The following is a 23,852-nucleotide window of genomic DNA, read 5'->3' on the forward strand; positions in this document are numbered from 1 at the left end:
AGATAACAGTGCTCAATCCACAGAACATAGGTTTCTTATTCTCAGCCTCCTCTTGACTGGCTTCCCTCGGGATAGGCGTGGGCCACTCTCCTTCCGGGAGCTTTAGGAATGCTGGGCCGTCACTGTAGACATTGCGACGGGTGAGGTCATCTAGGGGCATTCCCCGGGTGATGACGTCAGCTGGGTTCTGTTTTGTATCAACGTAGCGCCACTCTGTTTCTCCGGTTAACTCTTCGGTTAAGTCTTGAATCTCGGTGACTCTGACTCCCACGAAGACTTTGTACTTGCATGAGTCCGATTTGATCCAGGCGAGTACTGTCGTGGAATCTGACAACAGGATTGTTCTAGACACCGGTATGGTGAGCTCACGTTGGATGAGCGTGGCTAGGTGCGCTCCGGCTAGGGCTGCGCAGAGCTCTAGACGTGGGATAGATTGTTGCTTGCGCGGGGCTATTCTCGAGCGGGCGAGGACAAACGCTGTGTGGATCTCTCCCCCCTCTTCTTGGGCCCGCAAATAGGCTACGGATCCGTATGCAACCTCTGAGGCGTCACTGAAGACGTGTAAATCCATTTTACATGTCTCTGGTCTCACAGTGGGTGGGAAGTAGCTTCGGCGCATATTAACGCCTGGGAGTGAGTGGAGCTCCATCTCCCACTCTCTCCAGGTGGATGCAAGGTGTGCGGGAATGGGGTCGTCCCAGCCCTGGTCCTTGTCCCACAATGCTCGTACAATCATTTTTGCCCTGGTGGTGTACGGCAGAATACATCCTAGCGGGTCATATTGTCGGGCGAGTGTTGTGTACACACTCCGTCTGGTGGTCGCCGCCGCCGCCGGCCTTCCCTGCTCCGTAGTCAGGGGCTTGTGTCTGTAGTGAAGCGAATCTGTTTTGAATCGCCACACCAATCCCAAGGTCATCTCCTGGGCTTCTCCCGGGATTGTAGCCATCCAGGTCTCGCTGCTGGCTGCCTTGTCCTCGGAGGAGAGGCTGCGCAGTACTTGCGGATCGCTGCTGGCCCACTGCCTGAGATCAAAGCCGCCTTTGATCAATGAGGCGCGGAGTTTAATCAGGAGAGCCTCGGCTTCTTCCTGGGTTGAAAGGCTTTGTAGACAGTTGTCTACGTAGAAGCTGTTCTTTACGCTGTGTCGGACCTCTTCGTCCGCTGCTGGGTCCTCTGCTACATGTTTCTGTAGTGCAAATGTAGCACAGCAGGGGCTGCACGTCGTTCCAAAGGGGAGGACTTCCCATTGGTAGATGGCTGGGTGCTCATCTCCTGGCTTCTCTCTCCATAGGAACCGTAACAGGGGCTTGTCCTCCTCTACTAATCTCACCTGCAGGAACATTCATTTAATGTCCCCGCTGATGGCCACCTTTTCCTGGCGGAAGCGGAGTAGAACGCCGAGTAGGGAGGGGCCGAGTGTGGGACCGGGCAGTAACTCTTTATTCAGATTTTGGGATCCGATCTGGTAGCTGCAGTTAAATACTATGCGGTCTTTACCGTTGTGATGGACCTTGTGGTGAGGCACGTACCACGATTCAGTGGTCTGGTCAGCCTCTTTAATGTCCATCTTTGTGACGTGTCCCGCTGTGATGAGCTTCTCAATCTCAGCGCGGTATACACTCTCTTGGGCGGGGTTCGTGGCTAAGCGCCGCTCCGTGTTCAGCAGGTACCGTTCTGTGGCGTCTGTCTTGGCGTGGAAAGTAGGCATTCCTTCTCGCCGCAGGAGTGGCGTGGCGTATCTCAACACGCCGTTGACCGGGACTCTCTTGGTCCCTGTCTCGAGGAGGTGAATGGCGTAAATGTCATCTTTAGAGCGAATGTCTTTCTTTCCGTTCTTAAAGGGCATTTGTTCCAAGGTCCATAGCCGCTCTACGTGTTGCAGGAGTGCGGTTTCTCCCTCTGTGACTCGGGAGTGGAGACATCTAGTGGCTGTACTTCGGTTGAGAGATTTGGCGAGCGGGCCTTGGAGAGTCCATCCCAAACGGGTCTCGACTGCTGCAGGACAGCCTCGGGGTCCGGTATGAACCCGGTCTATCGGGACAATGAGGTCTGCATGGTCGGAGCCTATCAACAGGGTCGGCATAGCATTGTCTATGAGCGGGATCGGTAACTTGCGCAGATGTGCATATTTCTCCATCAGCTTGGCGACGGGGTATGTGTACCGCGACAGTCCTATTTCTTGGCTGGTGAAAGCGTCTGTAATCTGGTACCGTCGCTCAGGCTGGCCGCTTGCTGCGATAGAGAATGAGACATTCTCGCCCTTTATCGTCTTCAAATCTCGTCTTATTGTCCGAATTGTCATTTGGGTTTCGCTTCCCCGCAGCCCTAGCTGGGCCGCAGCGGAGGCGAGCAGAAGGGTCTTCTCTGACCCGTCATCGAGGACGGCGTAAGTGTCCAGGACTTTATTCTGGTAGCTTAGTGTCACACGCACTACTTTTAGGAGTACTCGGGCTCCACTGCTGCTGGCGGGATCGATGTACATGACGCTCGCTTTGCTGCTGGATGGTGCGGGTGAAGGGCGCCGTCTGTTACTGTCGTGAAGTATGTCCAGATGGGCTCCATCGCACTTGGTGCACCCTTTCTTTAAGCGGCATTCGGCTGCCATGTGTGAGCGCGCACAGCGAAAACAGCGCTTGTTGGACTTTATCCATTGACTTGCTTCCTCCGCGTTCAGCTTGGGGAAGGAGTCACATTGCGCTAGCCAGTGTTCTTTCTCACAGTAGGGGCACACTATCTTCCACTTCTCCGTTCTGGAGGGGGTACTGTGGCTCCTGCTGCTCGGTACTGACTCCGATTGGTGCATCACAGTCACCGATCTTCTTCCATCATTTAGTCGTCTGGTTCCTTCTCTGGAGCCAGGGGTGCTCCGTCCGAATGTATCTAGCCGTAGGCTGCTGACTTCTCTCGCCAGGAAGTCTGCTAGATCGAGGAGGTTCGGTTCGGGGCCATTCGGGTCTCGGTGGTCTCTCTGCCGCCTAAAACGCTCCCGTCGAGCGGGCGGCAGCTTCTCCAAGATCCTTTCCACATTTGAGTTGGCGTAAAGTTCATGCCTCCCCTTCTCTCTCTGCGCTCCCAACATCCCTACCAGGGACTGCACTCTGATGGACAGGTCGTCCAGTGCTCGATTGTCTATTGCTGGGGGTAAGCGGTCGATGTGTCGGATCTCCTGGATCACGTAATCCCATATGCGCCCATACCTCTGGTCCAATGCTACCAGCGCTGCTGTGTATGGGGTGGTGGAAGTCGCGTAGGCGAGCGCTATATTATGTGCGCGGGGTACCTTTAAGTGCTTCAGTAGGATGGCGTATTTATGGCGTTCATCCAATACATCCACCAACATGGTCTCCAGACACATGCGGAGTTCTGTATACTGGGCCCGGTTCTCTTGGGTGAAGTCGGGTACCATAGGCGTGCCAATGTATGACGCTGACTGTGGATACATCGGCGAGCGTTGGGGGAGAGGCCTCCTAGGCGAGTCTCCTCCCGCTCCTTGGTATGGGCTGGTACCGGCAGTGTACCATGGCCCGCTTGTCCAGGTGCTGTTCCTCGGTGCGGGTCGTGCGTCGTGCTCACCCGTGTATAGAGTCGGGGGTCTGTAGCGCAGCTCCGCGGGAGTATAGCCTGGGCTGTACCGGACCTCCTGGTCCGGTAGAGTACTGTGCTGTCGTCGGGCGTGGTTCTCCTCCTCTTCCTCTTCGTCTTCAGTTAGGTCATCCAGTGCTTGTAGTCTCTGGTTTAGCCTCTCCACAGGATATGCTGCTCCTTCCCGGTTGCTAGGTCTCGCTTGGACCGGTGGGGGGAGGTGGTCTGTGGGGGGTATAGACCTCGTCTGTTGGTCAAGTTCAGGGTTGTTTACTCGGCTAGGGGATGCCGCCCTGGAGGTGTGTCTAGACGAGTTCCTGGAGCCTCTGGCGGAGGGAGAGGGTGTTGTCCGTCTGATCAGCTGTTCTATTAGTTGCGCTTGCTGTCTGTCGCGCTCTGCATCCCGTAGAGCACCAGCAGCTGCTCGCTGGCTGTCTGCTCGGTCTCGGGCCACATTCTCTTCCATCTGAATGCGTCTTATTTCTAGACGTATATGCTCTTCTTCGCTCTGCTGCTGGATCTGCAGTCGGTCGCGTTCAGCAGCGGCGTTCAGGCTGATGAGGAAGGCCTGCTGTAGGGTTCTCTCTGCCTCGCTGGGAGAAGGCGGTTGTATAGGGGAGCCTTCCCTCGGGGTACTCCTTGCGGAGCCTTGGAGCTCTATCTCCACGGTGCTTTCCCCGTCTTCTTCCGTGCCGAGTTCTCTCTCGGTAGCGTTGTATTCCTCCCGGGACTCATCGGGGATTACTTCTTCAGTACTGGCGGGATGTGAAGTCATGTCTGGTTCCCACTGGTCCCCACCGTGAGCTTGGTCAGTTACATTAGAACCCGTAGGGGCCTCTATGGTCGGGGTAGTCTGGGCGTTGGGGTTAGACATACTTTTACTTTCTAGTTTTACCGCGTTTACTGTTAGTAGAAGACTAGGTTGTTGACTGACAGCGTAAGCCTCTAAGTACTGAGGGAGCCGTCGTTCGCGCTGCGGGCGTTGGTTAGGAGGATCGTTTCGTGGAGTGTTCATCATAGGCCATTCCGATATTAATAACACTATATTAATATTACACTAATTACCATCCGGCTCGAAGGACCAATTGTAACTGAGGGGTACAATTCCCTGACTGTATTGTTAGATATGATACTTACTACCACTACCTCTTGTACTTTAGACTCTGGCCACCCAGTACTAGGCATAAATAATTATGGTAAACACTCCCACGTAGATGAAACGATCCAACACAAATGTACCAAGTCGAAAGTCTGCGTTTAATAATAATTAATACATAGCAAAAGGTATGTAGAGCAATCACTTAATTACATTTATGATTTGAAATAGGATGCACTTTTATGGCAAATGAGTATTCGTTGGTATATCAATAGAGAACGTCCAATCTCTGGTGGCGCAGGCGGTAAATATACAACCTGGAATATTTAAGGAATAATAGCAATGATACTTTAATGATTATAGAACTGGATACACTAGGGGGGAATTCCGGTCGCTTGTAAGACAACTGGAGAAGGGGGGGGGGGGGGTAGAGTCTGGCTGTATCCGTCTGGCCGAGGGTATCCTGGGAGAACCCACGGTTGTGCGGCTCGGTGCCTCAGCGATCCTCGATCCACAGATGAAAGCAGTTGGACTCTCTGTGGGCCGGCTTCCTCCGGTCCACGATGGAGAGACGTGAAGCGACCTCGTCGTGTAGAGCGTCTCCTCACCTGTCGTCCTCTCCGGGGAGGGGTTTCCAACACACGGCAGTGTTGGTCTTTATCCATAGAATAATCACTGTATACAAAGCATAATCCGTGCCTGGGAAGGCGGGCTGTCGTCGGTAGAATAATCCGGTGTGCAGGTCCACTCGCTCGTCGGCTCTGGGGCTCCTCGGGTGCAGCCTCACATGGGGTCGGCCACCCTGGATAAGCAGCCAGTTCTACCCGAAACGATGGGGGTACTGACTACGATAGTATTCTCACCGCACGAAGCACTACATATGAATAGACTATTATTAGCTTAATAGACTACGTCCAACTCGACGATATAGTGCCAAATATGACTATTCAAATATTAATATACACGATGTCTCAATACCGATGGTAGGCCGAACTTGGCCTTACTCCCACACGTGGCGTCGCGGGGAGGCTTTACGTCTGTCACTCTATTGGAGGGTAAGAAACTGGACTAAAAAGGGAAGTCCTACTTTAGTAGCGCAGTATATATACGCACTATGAACAAATAGTACCATTAGTGGTGCGGTAGCCAGATTCCTACGCGGAACTAGGACTTGTTCGTACATGTTGAGCGGTACGTTTGAACTGGGTCTGGGGGGTATGGCAGCCTGGCACCAAGGTCTCGACCAATAGTAGAATGGAGACTATTATGGGATGTTCAGTAGGCTAGAATGGATATTCAATGCATATTGTACAAGGAATATACAAGGGATATCAGGGAATATTAGAGAATATACAAATACAATTAAATATATATATATAAATAAATATATATATTCGGTTTAATCTGGCCCTTCACAACAGCTAGCTTACATCATTATGGAATAAAAAAAAAATTATTCGGGAGGCACGGAAGAGGAGGGGAAAGCTGGAATACGAAGGGAAACCAGTCAAAATCTTTGAAGAATACTGTCCTGAAGTCGTGGAGCAGCGTTCCCGCTACAGAGCCGTCATGGGCCCACTCTACAATCTAGGTCTCAAGCCGTCCCTCCAATACCCTGCGAGGCTGTTCATTACCAAAGACGGCGTGAGAATACCGATTTCCTCGCCTGAGGATGCCGCAACCTTCTTGAAGAAACCGGAGGATGGGGCCACAACATCGACCCCAAAATACCGTAATAGGCGACAGTAGCCTGTTTTTGAGCAGTTAGCACTTCGTTATGGCTAAAACGTTGAGCGCTGTCTTATTATTCTCTATAAATCCGTTCTTATAAATAGGTTAACTGTGTGACGTTGTGTATCGCCTAGAGTAGACATCTGATATAAGGGGGGTACGGTCGGTTCTTGTATAACTATTGCATGATGTTTTTTATAGTCCACTATATGCTGGGGAGATAAGCGATAGCTTTGTTTGGATGATCTATGACTTTTATGCATGTCACTTATGCCTCGTCATGACTTGGCTTAATACCTCCGTGGGTCCGTGTAGCGTTTTTTTTTTTAATTATTGTTCTGTGTGTGTGTACATATTTTTATTGGACCTCAGGGATCCATCAACGTTTTAGATACGTTCTGCTAGTAACACACACGGCATATAATCGCATTCACAGCCAGCGTCATCATCTGCGGTTCATGTGCTGTTGTCCTACTAGTTCGATAAAAAAATCAGACGCACTGTTGCACAGCGCCTCTTCTGACTCGGCAGTCTAATTGCACTATGACAATTCCGGAATATTCTGTGACCTCTACTCTATGTGAATCATAGGAAACAACAGACTTCACAGCGGAGCATCGCCCTCTTCCGGCCTGGTGGACGTACTGCACACGTATTATAACCCCCCCCCCCCCCTTCTTTTGCAATAGTTTTTTTGTCTTCTTCTTGTTTAAACTTAGCCATGTTCTTATAAGGTTTAAGTGAATTTACTCTACTTTTTTAGGCATTTTATCTTTTTTTTTTTTCTTTTTTTTTTAAGGGAAAGTGGCAAGCAGCCACTGAGAGAATAATCTACTTATGGTAGGTTTGAGAGTTTTAGGCCCTATGGTAATTTACATAGGGTTATTATGGTTCATATGCTCGATATGGGTATACTGGATACGTATTTTGTAGGGGGGGAGGGGGGGAATGGGGGATTGTGTGTTTTTTTGTTTTTTATGTTTGTTTTTATGCTCATGCTCGGATCTCAACAGGACCTTAACAGATGGATATATATCTATTATGGAGTGCTACTCCAGACGAATTACAGTCAGGCATACTGCAACCTGTTTAGACTATGGCTAATTTAAATATCTTGATTTGGAATACAGGGGGTCTTATTATTCAACATAAACGCACAAGTGTATTAACATGGATGAAAAGACAACAGGTTGATGTGGCTCTTTTAAGTGAAATGCATCTTTTAATGGCTGACAATGCAAAGCTTGCGGATAAAGTCTATCATAACATAAGCTCCTCCTCCTTTGGCACCAAGGCCCGTGGTGTAGCTATAGTAGCTAAACGGAAGTTGAATATTAAATGATTAGACATATGGTCTGATGCAGATGGTCGAGTTACTATTGCCAAGATAGATTACTTTAACAGGAAAATCGCTCTGGTAGCGGCTTACGCCCCAATGTCTATGATGCTAACTTCTATGCTTTACTCACTACAGCGATGCTAGATCTCCCTGAGTACTCATTTATAATTGGTGCAGATTTTAATGCCGTCTGGGATCCCTTGATTGATAAATCCAGTCACACCACAACCTATGACCAGAGACAGGCCTCTACGGCACTACAGGTCTGGTCCAAGGACACAGGCGTAATTGATTTGTGGTGATCTCTCAATCCAACGGCTCGAGATTTTTCCTTTTTCTCAGCAAGACACAAAACCTTTTCTAGAATAGATTATGTATTTGCGTCCCCTAGACTATTTGATAGCTTTGACGTTGAATTGGGGCCCATTGCATTGTCAGACCACAAATATTTATGTCTAAAGGGTTCACTCAGTAGAATGACATCCTGAGCCCCAAGATGGTGCTTTAACTCGACACTGCTGAAGAACAAGAAATTCAACCTGCAATTTAAAGAAAAACTCATTGAATACCTGCAGTTTAATGCTGGATCGGTACAAGACCCCAGAATTTTATGGAACTCGGTTAAGGGTTTTATCAGGAGTAACACTACTCTCTTTGCCTCTAACCTCCGCAAGGAACGTCTCTCCAAATTGGTAGAACTGGAAGGGCTTCACTCCACGTTGTTCTCCTCTTTACAACGCAACTACTCTTGTCGACTGGAGTTTCAAATTAAAATGTTGAAAAAGGAGATTAACTCCATTTTAAGACAACAATCTGAATTTCAAATACACAGAACAAGACAACATTATTACTTTCACGGCTCTAAACCTAGTCACCTACTAGCTATGAAGATACGGGCCAGTGAACAATTTGCGGATATTCCTGCCATCAAGGACCAACAGGGGTTGTGTTGCAAAGGGCCAGATTAAACTGAATATATATATGTATCGTTTGATATGCCTTGTATATTATTTGTATATATACACGGAATATCCCTTTACCTGCGTACAAACCAGAGTAATATTCGCTCTCCTATTGGACAGCGACCCCAGGCGCCAACGACCAAGCCCCCAACGGCAAGTTCAAAGGCAACTCCGGGCATGTCGGTACATGCCCAGAGTCTGTGTAGTAATACGAGACAAGAACTGAAGTTGGGACTAGATATGCACCTTACGTATAAATACGGCGCAGGTGTAAACAGCAGTAGTCTTACCAAAACCTTACTGTTACAACCCCTGTGAGTCTAAGGGTAAAGGGCTGTAACATAACAGTTGGTTGACAGAAAAGATGGACCACGTTTGTAAACAACAATGATATTTATTGAATAGATGCAAAGGAAGCACATGTAGCTCAGGGGTGAGCCCAGGCCAAAACAACAAACAAACACCACTATACTCCAAATAAACCCAAATCTAATCTATGGTAAAAGAGATTACATTACCTAAACTACTCTTACCTAACCAAAACAGGAGAAAACAATATCCAAAGGAAATGGCAGCTCACCCCATCTGTGCTTCCTGAGAAAGAGAGAAAAACACATTAATTATACAGAAACAAAGGCAGAATATATACAAAAACAAACTATAACTAACAATGCTCTCTCTGTGGCCATACACACACAAGGAAATTACTACTAAGCACCAAAGGCCAATAAACGAAATGCAAAGTTACAGGTTTACAAAATCACAACAGGCCTAGCCTCATGCCAGAGAGAGAGAAAGACTGAAGTGAGAAGCCATGTTTTAACAGGTGTGGGGTGATCCATGATTGGGTGGTGTGGATTGAGTGTTGGAGTCTGGAAAGCCATCCACCAATCGGTGCTGTGTTGCTATAATGGAAGGGCAGGCCTGGCAGGGACCAATGGTGAAGGGAACAATGGCTGGAGGGAGGAAACAAAATGGAGAACACACACACATGGAGACACACACTGGGGAATATATACATTGGGATGTAACACTTACAAACCCTTCACCACGAGTCAACGTGCAGTGAAGTGAGCAACCTTGCATCTAAATAGAGCATTGAGAACCGTGTGCGAATAGAATAGTAAAAGTGTCAGAATTTAGTGAAGTAACGTCAAATTCGACCTAGTTTAATGTGAAGTATAGTGCCCAGGAGAATCGGCACCGGCGATTGCAGAACCATTTCTGGTTGGATTATATTGCTTTGGGACCGTGACCACCGGAGAAGAGCACCGTTGATTCCACTGTCGTTTGGGATTTAACCTCGTGAGGATCACCACTCGGGCCCGCCTCTTGGAAGGGGCTGGCTAGCTGTCGTCAATGCTATCGAGCATATTGGATTACAACTATTGCTTTGTCTGCTGATCAAGGGAGTACATGCACCGGCTCCTGTATTTGGAGCCTCTTTATTCCTCGTTGACCCAGACTGTGTACCCGAACATTCCTCTACCCCTCCCGGCCTTACACCCCGGAGGGAACCCCCCAGTGTCTCCAGTTGGTACCGGTGTGGCCCATATAATTGCTATACCACAGGTGGCGTCAGCTTAGACCCATCATAGTGTTCATACTATTCTCATTGACTTATGCTCTTGACTGACTTTACGTATGTTCTTCGCCATACAAGCGCGAGCCTAATTCTCAATCTGTAACCTAACGTTGCTTAATAATAATAAATAACCCTCCAATATAATTTATGTGTCAATGCCGTATTCTTGTGTGGGTGTTCACCATATATATTCATGTACTGTATGGCCAGTAATTAAAGTACATAACTAGTAGTGGTTTAATATATCACAATCTTTAATACAGTCAGGGTTTTGTAACCCCTCAGTTACAGGTTGGTTACCACCGACCCCAAAAAAATCAACGAGACTTTTCGTTCGTTTTATTCCAACCTGTACGAGTCCGAAGTGATCTTCGATCATAATAAGCTGGAGGAATTCCTTGATCAAATTAACTTACCACAACTCTCAGAGGATGACGCTAAACGGTTAGATGTACCTATTACACTAGAGGAACTTAGGGAGGCGATTTCTGACTTGCAAAGTGGTAAGGCCCCTGGCTGGGACAGTATTCCGCCCGAACTGTACCTCTCATGCTGGGATGTAATTGGACCCCTATTACTCTATATGATTTTACACTCAATCAAAGAGGGACATTTTTCCAGGGATGTCAATATGGCACTCATATCTGTCCTACTTAAGAAAGATAAGAACCCCACCGAATGCGGCAGCTATAGACCCTTAAGCCTCCTCTGAACCGATCTCAAGCTGTACGCTAAGGTACTAGCCATCCGGCTTCAAAAGCATATGACATCTCTAGTTCACCCTGATCAGACAGGCTTCATAAGAGGCCGCCTGATCACGGATAATATAAGACGTTTACTGCATGTGATAGATGCCAGCAAGGATGCCACGACTCCTACGGCTGTCATATCCTTAGACGCGATGAAGGCCTTCGACAGGTTGGAATGGTCTTATTTATGGGCAGTACTTAGAAGGATGGGGTTAGGAGAAGGGTTCATCCATATGATCAAAGTACTATATACAGGTCCATCGGCCATGATTTTAAGGTAAACTCTGCTCTCCACTCCTCCCTGTGTCGCGCTCGTCCAGACAGGGGACTATTTGCTCTATCCCCTGAACCTTTAGCACAGTACATAAGACAATCCCAGAACATAGCACCGATCTCAATTAAGGGCACACAGCATCACATCAGCTTATATGCAGATGATGTACTCTTGTTCATGCAGAACCCCGCCACCTCCCTACCTCATCTTCTCAAAGTAATAGATGATTTTGGTAATCTATCGGGATTTAAGATCAACTGGCCAAAATCGGCCTTCCTTCCACTCAATGTGACTGCGAAGGCTACCATCCTCCCAGCAAATATACCCATGGTAGAACACTTTAAATGTCTTGGAGTTGAAATATTCCCCACTATAAGCCAGACGGTGAAGTATAATTATTCCGGCTTGCGAGACAGGATCACAGATGACTTCAGTAGGTGGTCAAAATTTAAAAACTCATTACAGGCCAGAGCGTTAATAGTTAAGATGAATGTTTTGCCCAGAATTAATTTCATCAGCTCCATGTTGCCGTTACCCCCCCCCCCCCCCCCCCCCCCTGCTGGTTACTGGCAAAAACTGCACTCTGCTGCATATAAATTCATTTGGAACAGAAAACGCCCACGGTTAAAAAGATCCACTGCACAGAGAAATAAAACCGACGGGGGTTTAGCCTTTTCCAGACTTCAAATATTACTTTAAAGCATTCTCTTTAAGACCACTGATCACCTGGTTTGATTCTAAAGCAGCGGTATCCTGGAGACCATTAGAGGAGAACATAGTGGCACCACATAGACAGGATATAGTGTACACCAACATATCAATTAAGCAATGCAACTTAAGATTTGGCCCTCTTATTACACATGTGATCCGGATGTGGCGTGACACACAGAAAACGTGTACTAACCACCATAAATGGCACAGGCATTCTCCCCTATTTAATAACAATTTACTCCTTATTGAACAACAACCTATCAGATACCCTGGTTGGGAAAAGAAGGCATACACACATTGGGGGATATCTTCGATGACTATGGTCTCCGCAGTTTTCGAGATATATCCAACAAATTTGACCTCCCCAGCTTTTTCTTCTATTTACAAATAAGAGCAGCTTTGAAGGCTCACGGCGTCCCATTAGTTGTTCCACTTGAGCACCACAGGTTTCACAAATTATTTTATGACAAGGAGACGTCGAGAGGCTCGTCTCTGACTTTATCGCCACTTACTTACGTCCTCATAAGGTCCTTCCCCTAGACTCGGTTTGGAGGAAGGATATCCCAGACCTGCAAGTAGATTTTGATTGGGATGCAGTATGGTAAAATGTTCGGCTATCATCACGCAACCCAGATCACCAACAGATTAATCTTAACTTTGTTCATAGGACTTACCTGACCCCTAGACGATTGTACCTAATGGGTCTTGTTACGTTCTGGTTCGCTGACTGCTGTCTGAGAACCACCCACCATTCTGACACCTGTCACTTGGCTCCTGTCACTTGTCTCCTCTGTCACTTAGTGTATGGGTCTCTCTGATTGGCTGTCACAGGGGTGGTGTGGTATGTCGGAATGTGGTCTCTATTTAACCCTTCTCTCTTTGTTTGCTCTTCGTCAGGTCTTCATAATACGTTCGGAGATAATGTGGGCGGTTCCGGTTTCTGGACCCCATTAAGCTTCATATAATTCCCTCTATCTTGCCACTCGGCGAATGTATCCTAGTATTACTCTTTGTGTTCTTTACTATTAAACTGAACCTACTTAAGAGTACACCTTTTCCGTCTCCCTGATTGCATACCACAACTGGAACTCACCTACCTCCATCCTGACAGGGTCTCAGACCTGACTCTCGATGCTCCTTGTGTTTCAAACGATGCTATTGGTACATATATGCATATGTATTGGGAATGCCTCCTGTTTTGGGGAAAATGTCACCACTCAATTATCAGAGATTTTATCTCTGACCATACCGACACTGCGTTCTGTACTGTTGTTGAATGATGTTTCTCAGTTATCAACCTCTGTACATGTAAAGAGACTCATTTTGGCGGGTTTTACAGCTGCCAAAAAGTTGATAGCATCACGCTGGATTCAACCGGATAAAATGTGCCCGAAGGTATGGACTCTCACCTATCTCAATGTGATTTATCTAGAGATATCTACTGCACGAATTGTAGGTGTTAATGAAGCCAACATAGCAGTCTGGGTAGCTGTGGTGGATAAGATAAAGGAACGCATATAAATTTGGAATTTTCTGATGTTGAATGAAGTAGTGGATGTATAGCCCACATGGGGGTCCTGTGGGGGGGGGGGGGGAGCGAGCAAGAGCCCATGTATTGTTTTTATTATTTGTATGTCTTTTAGTCTACTTTCATTCTGATTTAATTACTGGACTGTTATTATTATTATTTCTGTTATTGTCCTGTGATTTATCGTTGATTATTACTGTTACTGTATTGTTTGTCTTGTTTCATGTAAAAAAGGGAAATTAAAAACATTTGTTCAAAAAAATATATATATATGAAATAATAAATACAATTATCCAAAGGCAGCTCTTCTCCTCTGGTCTGGTCTTAGGCTCTTAGCTCGTAGTCCTTTCTGTTAGTCTGTGTGCACACTGCACCAGGGGTTCCCAAACCTTTTCAGCTCGAGACCCAAAAGAGAAATTTGGTGTTTCCCCGGGACCCAAACTTACAAAAATACATCAGGAATTGCCATAACAGGGGCGGCTAGGTGGTGCAGTGGGCAAGACGCTCACCACCAATGCAGGAGACGCTGGGTTCGAGCTCAGCTCTCCGCATTGCTATCAGCTTGGCTGGTCGTTCATATTAATACAATTGGCAGTAGTAGGGGGTGGGAAGCTGATGGGTGGGATCGGACGTTGTGGACAGCGACTCCTACAGGTCGGTTGGTGCGCCTGCGCAGCAGAATCAGGAAGCGACGGGTGCGGCGTGCCCTCCAACGCAGACCCCGACGCTGAGAGATCGTTCTGTGCAGGTGAAAAGATGCGACTGCTGCTTCCTTGAGTACCGGTATTAAAGGCAACCAACTTGTGTTCAGCTTTTCGTTCAGCGTTTCTCTGATTGGCCACACGGCCAATCAATCAATCCACTAGCACACGCCCTTGCGGCAAGAGAGACGCGGCAGGAGCGCTGGTCGAACCAGCGGTGTTCTGTTGTGTGACTGTACTACAGCGGTGTTCTGTTGTGTGACTGTACTAAACTCTTCCACCACATGACCGACATTTGACATACAGTACACCTCCTATCTATGTTGGGATTATGTTTGGTCATGACAAAACAATAAAAATCGCTACTGTTAGTAATGCTGCCACCACCCACTTCAATGACAGAGCTCTCATATTTGCGAATGCATAAACTATATCTTAAATTATGGCGATGTGTCTAATATGGCTGTCACGAAGTCATTGATAAGCGACAGCCATATTAGACACATAGCCATAATTTAAGATTGTAGCGCTGAGAGAAAGGAGTCGGAGGCGGTGTCTCGAAGTTAAACCTAATTCCTTTATTAATCATCAGCGTAACAACAAGTCGACGTAGTTGTGTCGACAGTAAATAAGAATGCCGGTGGCAGGAAGTGCCACTCTATAAATCGTCCGGGGGGAACTACTATTCCCAACGAGTTCCTTGTGAATTATGTACAGTCACTACACAAGCCCCCCCAGAATTCACCCATAGTCAAAATCCCCCCGGCGTGGGGGAACAATTGCCCGGTCTCTGCATGTGCGGAAAACCGGGGGCGGGGAGGGCGGAGTAGCATAAGTACCCGCGCCGTCCACGACACCCGGGGGCACGAAACGGCCTCGGCGAGCGCGGAAAACCGGGGGCGGAGAGGGGAAAGCGTCGCAAGCGCCCGTACCCTCTCCGACACCCGGGGGCGCTGGCACCGGCGAGGCTGCCGGTGGCTCTGTGGGCGGTGGCACCCGGGGCAACGGCGGACGACCCCTGCGGGGGGGAAGGGCCAACTCCAAAGGTTGGGAAACGTCTACGTGAGCGGGCTTGATCCTGTCTATTGACACGGTCTCCGTCCTACCGCCCATGTCAACCATGAGGTCCTTATCACCGTGTCGCAGGACCCTAAACGGGCCATCGTAAGGGGGGCGTAGGGGCCCACGGTGCGCGTCGTGGCGAACAAAAACGTACTCCGCCGTGTGCAGGCTGCGCGGCACCCGGGAAACGGGGGTACCATGCTGCGACGTGGGAATCGGGGCGAAGGTCTGAGCCGCTTCTCGCAGGGTGGAACGCTGGCTGGCCGCGGACCAAGGGGTTGTCGCGTCCGGAATGAAATCCCCCGGGACGCGCAATGTCTGGCCGTATAACAGTTCCGCGGACGAGGACTGCAGGTCTTCCTTGGGGGCGCTCCTAAGTCCGAGCATGACCCACGGCAGCTTATCCACCCAGTTGCCGTCCGTCAGGCCTGCGCGCAGCGCCGCCTTCATGGACCGGTGGAAACGTTCGCATAGCCCGTTGGCCTGCGGGTGGTACGCGGTTGTACGGTGCAGTTTAACCCCCAGGCCGCTGGCGACCGCGTTCCAGAGCTCTGAGGTGAACTGCGAGCCCCGGTCGGAGGAGAGGTCGGACGGGGTCCCGAAACGTGCGATCCACGTGCTGATAAAGGCGCGGGCCACGTCGGAAGAAGACGTCGAGGCGAGGGGAACGGCTTCCGGCCATCGGGTGGTCCTGTCCACCATAGTGAACAGGTAGGTAAACCCGTGAGAGGAAGGAAGCGGGCCCACGAGGTCAACATTGACGTGGTCGAATCTCCTCTCGGGAACTACGAATGTCACAAGCGGGGCCTTGGTATGTCGGTGCACTTTAGCCCGTTGGCAGGACACACACGCGTCGACCCAGGCCATCGCGTCCTTCTTGAGCCCTCGCCACACAAATTTCTGTGACACCAACCTGCTCGAAGGCTTCCTACCGGGGTGAGACAGGTCGTGCACAGCCTCGAAAGCCCGCCTGCGCCAGCCTATAGGGACCAGCGGCCGGGGTTGCCCGGTGGAGAGGTCACAGAGCAGGGACGCGCCCGAGCCGCCAATTGCGACGTCTCCGAGGCGCAGACTGGTATCCGCTGTCCTGAGGGCCTGGATGTCGTGGTCGGAGGCCTGTTCCGAGCCCATGGCGACGTAGTCGAGGCCCAGTTGCACAGCTCCGATGACGACCCTGGATAGGCAGTCTGCGACCACGTTGGCTTTCCCGGCGATATGCAGTATGTCTGTCGTGTACTCAGAAATGTAAGAGAGTTGGCGCTGTTGTCACGCGGACCACGGTTCAGCCACCTTGGACATGGAGAACATGAGTGGTTTGTGGTCGACGAAGGCTGTAAACTCCCGGCCCTCCAGCATGAAACGAAAATGGCGCACCGCCAACCAGAGACCTAGGAGCTCTCTGTCAAATGCGCTGTACTTGCGCTCCCTGGGGGTCAGTTGACGGCTGAAAAACGCCAGCGGTTGCCAGGCGCCGTCCACGTATTGTTCATGCACTGCGTCCACCGCGTAGTCTGACGCGTCGGTGGTAATGGCGACCGGGGCCCCCGGTGACGGGTGAGCCAACATGGCTGCATCCGCCAGGGCCGCCTTGGTGGCCGCGAAGGCTGTCGTCCTCTCGGCCGTCCAGTCGACAGGCTGGTTGGGGGACTTGTCCTTCAGCGCCTCGTAAAGCGGCCGCATGGTGTGGGCCGCCCGGGGGATGAACCGGTGATAAAACGTCACCATCCCGAGAAATTCTCTGAGTGCTCGGGCCGTCGAGGGTCGTGGGAAAGCGGAAACGGCTTCCACTTTCGACGGGAGGGGGGCGGCCCCCCTCCTGTCGATGAGGTGTCCGAGGAACTGTATGGAGGTCAACCCGAACTGGCACTTAGCCGGGTTGATGATTAGGCCGTGTTGGCCCAGCCTCGTAAAGAGGCATCGGAGGTGCGCCAGGTGCTCTTCGGGCGAGGAGCTGGCGACGAGGATGTCGTCCAGGTAGACAAAAATAAACGGCATGTCTCTGAGCGTCGAGTCCATTAGCCTCTGGAAAGACTGTGCCGCGTTCTTAAGTCCAAACGGCATCCGTAGGAACTCAAATAGACCGAAGGGTGTTACCACCGCCGTCTTCGGGACGTCCAAGGGGTGTACCGGCACTTGGTGGTAACCGCGTACCAGGTCTACTTTCGAAAAGAACAGCTTACCCGCCAGGTGCCCTGAGAAGTCCTGGATGTGGGGGACCGGGTAGCGGTCTGGCGTGGTAGCATCGTTGAGGCGTCTGTAGTCACCGCACGGTCTCCATCCCCCGTCCGCTTTGGGCACGATGTGCAGCGGCGAGGCCCAGGGGCTGTCCGAGCGTCGGATAATCCCCAACTTCTCCATGTTGGCGAACTCTGACCTAGCGACTGCTAGTCTGTCAGGGTTGAGCCGGCGGGCCCTAGCGTACACGGGAGCTCCTTGAGTCTCTATGTGATGCTCGACCCCGTGTTTGGTGGTCGCGGCCGAGAACGTAGGCTGTGTCAAGCCGGGAAACTCCTGCAGTAGGCGTTGGTACACGTCACCTTCTGCGAGCGAGCTGGCCAGCCCGCTGTATACCACTTCATTGCGCACACATGTCAAGGAAGCGTATGTCTGGGCGTCTACCAGGCGGCCGTGCCTCACGTCCACGAGGAGCCCATGTGCGCAGAGGAAATCCGCCCCGAGTAGTGGGAACGAGATGTCGGCCGTGACAAACTCCCACGTGAACTGCTGTCCCCCGAAACACAACTCCACGGTCCTCGTGCCGTAGGTGCGGATCGGGTTACCGTTGGCGGTCGTCAGTCGAGAGTGTGTCCTTAATGAAGAGTAGCCTGTTCGACGTACCTGCGCTCACGGCCGCTACTGGGCGCAGGTGTTGGCGTTTCCCGCCCTGACAAAAGTACAAGGTGGGCGGCACTTTGTTGCTTTCGCGCCGAAGCGTGCATGGAAATAACACAGGCCTGTGTCATTATTGCCGTCGGCCGCGGCGCCCCTCTCCATCTTCGCCCCTCCCCCTCTGGGCATGTGCGCCCGTGTCGGGGCTAGCACCTCTGGGGCTAAGTGCTGCGTGGCCAGGTAGAACCGGTCTGCCTCTTCTGCCAGAGCACGGGGATCCACAATGTTTGTATTGGCAAGTGCCGTCTGTACCCGTGGCGGCATGTGTCTGAGGAACAGCTCTTTAAATAAAAAGTTCGGCTGTTCGGCGCCCAGTAGGTTCAGTGTAACTGAGGGGTACAATTCCCTGACTGTATTAATCAAGTATTAGTATCATTAAACTACTACCGTGTATGTACATTACTGGCCTTACTGTACACAAGTATATTAGATGACAACACTTCCACAATGAAACGGTTTCCACACAAATACTTGTTTAGAATATTTATTACATAAAGAATATTATATTACATTACTTTGGTGCGCTTATAAGGCAAAGAATGTACGTAAGTAAATCAATATGGAATGTTAGGAATTAGATCTGGTATTCTGGGGAGGGGGGGTGTACTACCGGTTGTAAGCCAGCAGGGGGAGGCAATGCTCTATGAAAGTCAATGGTCCACGGAGGCGATCTTACTCCCTGGAGCAGCGGGGAAAGGCAGCCTGGTCCCAGGGTGCGCGCTGCGTAGGTGAAAGCCGTGGAGCCTCTGGTACGACAGAGACGGGCTCGAGTGATGGTCTCACGGGCAGGTGTAGATCCCACAGTAGCAGTGGGGTAGGCGGTTCTCTGCTCCAGCAGCTTGGTCAAAGCAATGAAGAATAATAATCCTTGCCGGAAAGTGGCTCTGCTGGTCCGGTGTAGATATCCTCCGGTGCGCGGTAGTGCACGGTTGAACTTGACGTTACTATCCTATTAGTACGCGGCAATAAATGCTCTATGTAGACGCACAATTACCCACTTCACGTAGTCTTTGACTCGTAATGAAGGTTTACTAATAAATAGCGAACGATACGTTAAACAAACGTATTAGGATAACACGAGACTCTATCTTGGGGCGATGCGAGCCCTACTCTGCCCACGTTGCGTAGTGGGGAGAGACGTCACTTGGATAACTGGAACTGAACGAGACTGAACGGGACAAGGGACTAAGAGGAATTCTACATTTCTTGCGCCCCATCTATGTGCACGGTGAACAAACAGTACCATTCGTACCTCGGCAGCCGCACTCCTACGCGGAACCGGGGCTAGTTGGGACATGTTCGTCGGCACCTTTCAAGTCGGGTCTAGGGGGTAAGTCATTGGCGCCTAGGGGATTGCTTCCAATAGGAGAACGAATATTATGGTCTGTCCTGTACCAGGTAAAGGGATATTCCGTATATATGTACAAAGAATATACAAGGGATATCAAACGACACACAAATACCATACATGGGATCTCAGGCAATAAATATATATATTCGGTTTAATCTGACCCTTTGTAACATTCAGCATCATCTCCATATGCTCCGACGGCTTGCTGTCTCCCAAGCCACGTATATCCAGCAAGCGTCGGGCACGCTCAGACTGTGACAACTCAAAAATCCTGAGTAGGTGCGTCTTAAACGCCTCATATTTATTCTGGGCCGGTGGAGCGGTAATGAAGCCTACCGTCCTCGCCGCCGTAGTGTTGTTCAGACTCGAGACGACGTGGAAGTATTTTGCGGCATCATCCACGATTCCCCGTAGGGCGAATTGCGCCTCAGTTTGGGCGAACCAAGCAGCTGCCGACTGCTCCCAAAACTCCGGCAGTCTGAGAAAAACAGCGTTTGCCATGTTTGTCGTATTCTCCGTCTCGGAAACTTCTTCGAGACTAATGTCGGGGTCACCAGTGTAGCGCTGAGAGAAAGGAGTCGGAGGCGGTGTCTCGAAGTTAAACCTAATTCCTTTATTAATCATCAGCGTAACAACAAGTCGACGTAGTCGTGTCGACAGTAAATAAGAATGCCGGTGGCAGGAAGTGCCACTCTATAAATCGTCCGGGGGGAACTACTATTCCCAACGAGTTCCTTGTGAATTATGTACAGTCACTACAAGATATAGTTTATGCATTCGCAAAATATGAGAGCGCGCCGCTGTCATTGAAGGGCTTCCTACAACAGAGCACCGCCGCTGCTGCTGCTGAAGCTGTATCAAGCCGGCGGCGGCGCACGAAAGCCGGGGATAAACCACCGCGTCGCCCCGCTGGCGCTTCAGGCTCAGCAGCCTCCACGGGCGAAATAACATATAACGTTACAGTTCCACACTGATGTACAGTGAGTGTCTAATATGGCTGTCGCGAAGTCATTGATAAGCGACAGCCATATTAGACACATAGCCATAATTTAAGATATAGTTTATGCATTCTCAAAATATGAGAGCGCGCCGCTGTCATTGAAGGGCTTCCTACAACAGAGCACCGCCGCTGCTGCTGCTGAAGCTGTATCAAGCCGGCGGCGGCGCACGAAAGCCGGGGATAAACCACCGCGTCGCCCCGCTGGCGCTTCAGGCTCAGCAGCCTCCACGGGCGAAATAACATATAACGTTACAGTTCCACACTGATGTACAGTGAGTGTCTAATATGGCTGTCGCGAAGTCATTGATAAGCGACAGCCATATTAGACACATAGCCATAATTTAAGATATAGTTTATGCCTTCGCAAAATATGAGAGCGCGCCGCTGTCATTGAAGGGCTTCCTACAACAGAGCACCGCCGCTGCTGCTGCTGAAGCTGTATCAAGCCGGCGGCGGCGCACGAAAGCCGGGGATAAACCACCGCGTCGCCCCGCTGGCGCTTCAGGCTCAGCAGCCTCCACGGGCGAAATAACATATAACGTTACAGTTCCACACTGATGTACAGTGAGTGTCTAATATGGCTGTCGCAAAGTCATGCCTCTCCATCTGACAATATCATAATGATGTGTTTTCTATATTATATCCACAATCATTCATCTAAAAAATTGTATGGGCTTTGATTAAACATGTAACCTACACCTACTGTAACTTACTGTACCTCTGCTTCCTACAGCACAGCAGGTAATGGCGTTAATCAATGGAACGCGAAACATAATAACGTTACGCTTTCTAGTTCAGCGCATTTCATAACTGTATGGGCTTTGTTTATACACGAGTGAATCTGGTAGTTGGTTGTTAAAAACGCGAAACATAATAACGTTACGCTTTCTAGTTCAGCGCATTTCATAACTGTATGGGCTTTGTTTATACACAAGTGAATCTGGTAGTTGGTTGTTAAAAACGCGAAACATAATAACGTTACGCTTTCTAGTTCAGCGCATTTCATAACTGTATGGGCTTTGTTTATACACGAGTGAAACAGCAGCCCAACACAAGTGCGTTGGAACAGCAGCCCATGGTACACAAGTTGGTTGCCCGCGCTGCCGCTCGCTTGTGCTCCTTGGATTTCATTTGGGACGTGGGACGACTGCGCTTGCCTGCGCGTGGGGGCGGGGCGCGGCCAATCAGAGAAAAGCCGAACACAAGTTGGTTGCCTTTAATATTCACGCGGAGGGTGTACGTGATGTAAGGCTTAGTCCACATTGCAGCCGGCTTGTGGGAGGCATGGCCTAACAACGTTCGAGACAGGGGAGGGTAGAATTGGACAATATGAAATTGGGATGGGAGAAAAATTGAAAATGGGAGAAAAAAGTAAAAAAAAAAAAAAATGAATTGCCATAACATACATTTATAGAGCGGCCGGGTAGTGCAGCGGACTAAGCATCTGTCTACCACCACAGAGACAGTGGGATCAAATCCAGCTGTGGTGCTTCCGGGTTGGCCGACCGTCCATACTGACACAATTGGCAGTGTTAGCGGGTGTGAAACCCGGCGAGGGTGGGTCCTGGTCGTTGTAAACAGCGACTATACAGTTCGGTCGGGGCGCCTGCACAGCAAGGGAAGGATCTAGGAGAGGTAGTGTGACCTTCCACACGTTACACTCTCCCAGTGAGAGTCCACGCTGCCAGGTGAAAAGAAGCGGTGGGCTGGGTACACATGTGTCGGAGGAAGCATGTGATAGTCTCCGCCCTCCCGGACTGACGGTAGGGGGTAGAGTGCGCAACGACCAGGAAGGGGATTGGGAATTGGCATGACAACTAACATTGGGATGGGAGAAAAAACGGAAAAAGAAGGGGGGGGGGGGGGGGGGATACAAAAAACATACATTTATAAACTACTGATAAAGAACACAACAAACCATGAATTTCAAATGTATATGAAATGTATTTATTTAATTATAAAAGTACATCACAGCAATAATCAGAGTGTAATGTTAAGTTGCTCACCACCTCATAACATATGTACATACAATTTTGTAACACTTTTAAAAACAAACATGTTCTACTCTCCTTTCTATTTCTCACCCCTTTTTCAACTCTCCATTTCTTACCCCCTCCCTCCCTCTGTCCCTCAACCTTAAACCCCAACATTGAGCAACATTCTGATTAATTTGTACTGACTTATTTTAAAATTCTACTGACCTGACATCATACTATAAGGGGTATAATATTTCATCTGAAATCTGAAATCTAATGAGAGGTATGTGGCTGGTTGAAGTTTTCAACCAGCAGATCTATTCTGGGCTTGGTTTTTGAAAGTGCTATTATGAGGTCATGCTGAGCATTTAGTCTGTTTCTGTATTTGTTTTTCAGGTATGCTAGAGTAGAAAACCCAGATTCACATAAGTATGTGGTGCCAAACTGAATCAACACATCTACAGCTTTATTATTATTATTTTTTTACTTTATTTTTACATATTTTTTTTATTGGTGACCCAATAAAAACGGGTCCGACCCAGAGTTTGGGAAACACTGGTTTAGACAAATCACAGACGCCAATACTAAAACGTCTCTCTGTGGTGCCACGCAATAGGTTGGATCGTATCGAAGAGCTAGCCAATTAGAGCGAGCGCTATGTTGGGGGCCCCAGAACGGAGTAGGGTATATATGCAGAGCCGCAAGCCCAACGTCTGGGCGGGGCTTCGTGGCTTGTACTCAGTTTGAGGCGGGACTTCGGGGCTTGTACTCGGTTTGACTGTGCGTGGGCTTGTTTTGTTTCCTGTAAAACCCGGAAGTAGTCAGTTTGTGCTGTTTATTTTTAACCCTAACCCTAACCTTAACCCTAACCCTAACCCTAACCTTAACCTTAACCCTAACCCTAACCCTAACCCTAACCTTAACCTTAACCTTAACCTTAACCCTAACCTTAACCCTAACCCTAACCCTAACCTGCAACATGGAACACAGAAATGCAAATGCTGTTGAGTCCTCACTGCTTGTAAAAATAAACAGCACAAACTGACTACTGCACAGTCAAACCGAGTACAAGCCCAAATGCACAGTCAAACCGAGTACAAGCCCTGAAGCCCCGCTTCAAACCGAGTACAAGCCACAAAGCCCCGCCCAAACGTTGGGCTTGCGGCTCTGCAGATATCCCCTATTGCCAGAACGTGTGAATTATCATGAGTACGTGCATCCAAACAAACGTCTTTTATTTTTTGTACACAAACGTTTCTGTGCGCGACAGATTTCAGATGTGCGCGGGAGCGTTTGGCCATGTGCGCGCTCGCACG

Source organism: Notolepis coatsorum (genome assembly GCF_963971535.1).
Source record: "Notolepis coatsorum genome assembly, chromosome: 3".
Taxonomy (NCBI): domain Eukaryota; kingdom Metazoa; phylum Chordata; class Actinopteri; order Aulopiformes; family Paralepididae; genus Notolepis; species Notolepis coatsorum.